Consider the following 4952-nt stretch of genomic DNA (forward strand, 5'->3'; position numbering starts at 1 on the left):
CCTTCTCAGAATCTTGGTGCCATCCAAAGTGGGGAAAATATATATTTTTTATTGTCCAGTTCAATGCTTTCTTGAAGGAAAGGTAAAGTATTCTTCAGCACATAAATCCAAACTGAAGCCCCATGGATCTAGCAATGTTGGCATGCAAGTTCATTTCTTCATCTACAGATTAAACTTCTTCAGCAGCCTTCTTCAGCAAAGAAACAGATGGTGCTGAGGCTGCTGCTTAATTATGTTCAATGTTCCCTTTGCTTCGTGATTTAGCCTGCCCTCTCTGCTTATTTGGGGTGTATTTATGACTTCTCCTGTCAGCCACTCCTTTTCTGCACGAGAAAGAGACAGAGAGTAGGTAAAGAGTTTCACTGTGCTGGAAAGGGAAAACCACCCACCCAAGCTGAATCCTTCTCTCTTAGCCTTTGCAAGTGTTTGGCTGGCTAGCTGGCTTTTCCCTTTCCAATCCAATGAAGCTCTTTACTTACTCTCTACCTCTTTCTCATATGCACTCAGGAAAAAAAAAGAATTGCTACGTGGGGTTTAGAATTAGAGGCAGAGGTTTCTGCCTGTTGATATGTGAAATGCGATGGAGATGCGCTTCAGCCGAATGTCTATGGGGATTCTCAATCATCCGAGTCATGGTTATCCCAAAACAATTGGACTTTCTTGTTTTTTTTCTTTGAAAACATTTTGCTTCTCATCCAAGAAGCTTCTTCCGTTCCAGAAAATGAAGATATTTCTTGGATGAGAAGTTAAATATATGAAAAAACCAAGAAATTGGTTTTTGGGAAAAGCACTTTTGGAATGTACTTCACCCTTTCCAAATTCCAGAAATCATTGGATTACAAAGCCCATCTCTCCAGGCATCCCAGCCAGAATACAGCAATGATAGATATAGTCTAGTAAAGGCTCAAGTTCAGAAAAGGCAATATTAAATACAGTGTAACTGTAACATTATGAAGCTATGGTCTGCTTAAATGTTAACTGAGGTCCTTCAGTTATTCATGTTCTAACAGTCACTCACACATGTGAACGATTGCAATGCACTCTATAAAACCACTCAGAAGCAGCAGCTGGTGCCAAATGCAGCAATGCAGGGAATTATGGGCATATCATAATATGCCTCTGTTTCGTGAGCTTCACTGGTTAGCATCTGGCTGCTGGATACAATTCAGCATCCTGGTTATCATCTATAAAGTTCACCATGATGGGGACCTGGCTCTCTGATTGGACAGCTGCCCTCTATCACTTCTACCCATCCTGTACAATTGGACAGAACTGCCATGCTTTGGACCGCATTAATTAAATGAAGTCATCTGAAGGAACACAGGAAGGGCACCTTCTCTTTTGCAGAGCCTTCTTCCTGGAACAGCATTGACCCATAGATCCATGCAGTCTGTACCTTGTTTAAATGCAGTCTTGGCTAGAGTGTGTGGTGGGCATCTTATACGATTTTTTTCTGTTCAAATTATGTGTTTTATTGCTCTACCAGAACATTTACCATTCTTCTTTAACTGTTATATTATTTTGAACAGTTTAATATTGCATGCCTATTGTGGGAGTATTCAGTGGGCTTAGAAATGTGACAAATAAATAAATATTGTTTGAATAAGTTACAAGTAGTTGGACCATATTACATGCTAAGTCTGAAATAAATCTGATCATATTTCAGTGTGTTGTGCGAACACAACCTCAGAGTCACACCTGCTATCTTGACCCCAGAAATGTCTAATCTCTTTTTATCATTCTTGATGTCACTCAGTCCAATATTCCTGGTCTGAAAACGGTCCAATGAAAAACACTAATCTTTTCTGCCTTTTTACTGCTTCTAGCAAAAAGTAGCAGTAAATGTGTTGAATGTGTTCCCTATGGACCACTACTTATAAACAGGTCAGCCCTTATTCATCTAAGGATCCATTTGCCCTTTTATGAACCTGCCTGGTTTTAAAGATTTGAAAAGTCCAGAACTCCTTTATCCAACACCTCAGAAAAAATACACACAACTCAGTGGTGAAATTCATTTTTTTTTACTACCAGTTCTGTGGGCGTAGCAGGGGAAGGATACTGCAAAATCCCCATTCCCTCCCCATTCCTGGGGGAAGGATATTGCAAAATCTTCATTCCCACCCCACTCTTGAGCCAGCCAGAGGTGATATTTGTTCTCTGAACTATTCAAAATTTCTGCTACAGAACCTGTCGGAACCTGCTGAATTCACCTGCTGATGCAACTCCTGAACTAAAATATCACATATGCGTTCTTTTGATCTCATATTTTACATTTTTGTTTTATGTGTTCCCTTGATCATATCTAGAATGATTTTGTTGTTGGGTTTGGTTTCTTAAAATGTTGGTCTTCATTTCCTAGCCAGTGCCTCTTTATTTGTTACCTCAGAGTAACACTGAAAGTAATAATAATGATAATTATTATAATCGATTTCTAATACATTTTAATAACACTGATTTCTACCATTTGCATGTACTTGGATCTTATAATATTCACCTACAGTCTTATTCTCACTAAGCTACTCTTCTACTGAATTCAGTGTGATTGTCTTTCCAGGGAAATATGCCCATCACTGAAATGAGCCATTCCAAAATGATTTGCTTGAGCTCTCTCTCCCTCCTCCAGCTTCCCTTTCCCAGATGGCCCATGACCTTAGCTTAGAATCAGGCTGTTGGTTCTAATTGCAACCCTCTTATTCCCAAGCATTTATTACCCCAAATCCATGCTGCAAACTTTCCTTCACCAAATTAAGTCAGGCCCACCAAGACTCTGGAATGAGCTGCCCCCGGAGCTTCATACAATCCCCGACCTCCGGTCCTTCCAACGCGCCCTAAAAAGTTGGCTTTTCCAGCAAGCCAGACTGGCCTGAACAAAATAAAATAAATGATTGATTATTGTTAATTTTAATCAATTTTTTTAATGTTATTGTTAATCTTAATTGAGTTTGTTTTTGGATACTCTATCTAATTTTTAAAAAACTTTTGTAATATGTAGTTTTTTTAATGTTGTATGCCACCCTGAGTCCTTAGGAGAAGGGCAGCATATAAATCCAATAAACCAAACCAACCAACCAAACCACAAAACTGGATTTACTTCAATACAGTTTAAGCCAAAGCATAAATGCATATCTTAAAAAAATAACAAAAGGATTTTGTGCAAGGGAACTGTCCCACTCTGTTTTCTATTTCCACTAAAACAGACAGCATGGTCTGTCTTGTCCTGGATTAGGATCTCAAGCCTGCTGTCTTCTAATTCTGTAGATATTGGAAGTCAGTTCACATTCCCACCCTCCTCCCTCCCCCTCTATCCGCTGAAGCAGACTGTCGCCCCCTTTGTTGGCTTGAAGAAAATGCATCTTTAGGAGTGAGGGCCTCTTGGTCTCATTCTTGCAGGTTAGACTAGTCCTGATTCAACCAGATTCATCCTTGTTTTAAGCTTTTGATTTGAATTGAACTTTCAAAGGTGTCCTTTAAATATTACATTCTTCTTGATTCCTTTGGAATCAAGTTATAAATTCATGCTGATATGTAAAATCTCATTGATAATTAAAATGCCCCAGTGACCCTGGAAAAATCTAGCTATATGGTCGCTGAGAATCAGCACCGACTTAATGGCACATAATCAATTAATTAATCTCTTCCCAAACTGCTACTTGTAACCCTGAGATGCAATCATTTTAAGCAGCTTAACTAACGGGGAAAATAGAGTAAACACATTCCTCCCTTTCTCAATAGATTGCGTCTCTCCAAACAAATTTAAAAATCTTGTTAATTGTAGTCAGAATGTGAATAACATGTAGCATAGTTTGAATAATAGAATCTGGGTCTCATCCATTTGACAAAACAAATGCTGGCAGAAGTAAAAAAAAAAAACCACTGGTTTAACACGCCACATTGTTTGCTAACATTGTCAACATCTTACTTTTTAAAAATAAAAACCTAATTAACATTGCAATCTTCAGACTAATTGTAGGTTTGTTTAAAACGTGTATTTGAGGAAATTGCCAGATTTGAACCACAGATACTTTAAACTATTGTGAAAGGCGCTTATTACTGAGCCAAACCCTTTCCCTGTATTTTTTCTTTCATAAAGGATCTTTAATGTCTCCCATCATAATTCTAACACCGTTTGCTCAAAAAAGTTGTGAGACAAAGTGTTCCTTCCTGAACAAGGATAAATTGATTGTTTGTAAAATTAGCAAGATCTGAGAAACAACAGGAATTGCTGACAATAATATATAAATGGTGCTGAATTGAAAGTTAAAGAAATAACAAGAAGAATAGATCAAACCAGTTTTCCAAATTGAAGTAATATTAGTGCCTTCCTGCCTTCCTTTCTTTTTCCTTTCCTTCTTTCTATGAATATACAATACTTCTAAGAGAGAAATTAGAAAATCTACTTCTCAAAACTAATTTTTTTATTATTATTAGGGACACTAGCCTGATTCATTTAACTCTTCAAACCATAATTTCTTTGGTTCTGGCTAAACCATTGCAGTTTGGAGATGGTTTATGGCTAGTATTTGTAGTTTCTGACCAGGCTTCCTGGCAGCTGTTTGTGTTTTATATAGGATGTGGCCACTTTGCAGGCATCCAACAATGCAGGCTTCCAGGCCAAGCTTTGTCTGTGAATGTAGAAGTGGATAGCTTTCAAATTTATTGGCTCTATTTTTGTCCACTTGAATAGCCCTAAGACCTATCAGTGTAAAATATAGCAGTGACAAAATGAGATGTCTCTGAAGACACATGGAGCCTAGTCATTTGAATTTGTTGTACTTAGCTCCAAAGGTGCTACATGTGCATAACTGTATCAGCTCCAATCTTCAGCCTTTGGGTAATAGAGTCCTTTGGATTCCCTAATGCAGGAACCCCCAACCCCGAGACTTCATTTCCCAGGCCCTGCCTTAGCTGTTTCCCTGTAATCAACCATGGGGCGGGGGGAGAGAATGCGCGCA

Source organism: Thamnophis sirtalis, unplaced genomic scaffold (assembly GCF_051295495.1).
Source record: "Thamnophis sirtalis isolate CommonGarterSnake01/CBP01778 unplaced genomic scaffold, rThaSir2_p1.2 scaffold_4, whole genome shotgun sequence".
Taxonomy (NCBI): domain Eukaryota; kingdom Metazoa; phylum Chordata; class Lepidosauria; order Squamata; family Natricidae; genus Thamnophis; species Thamnophis sirtalis.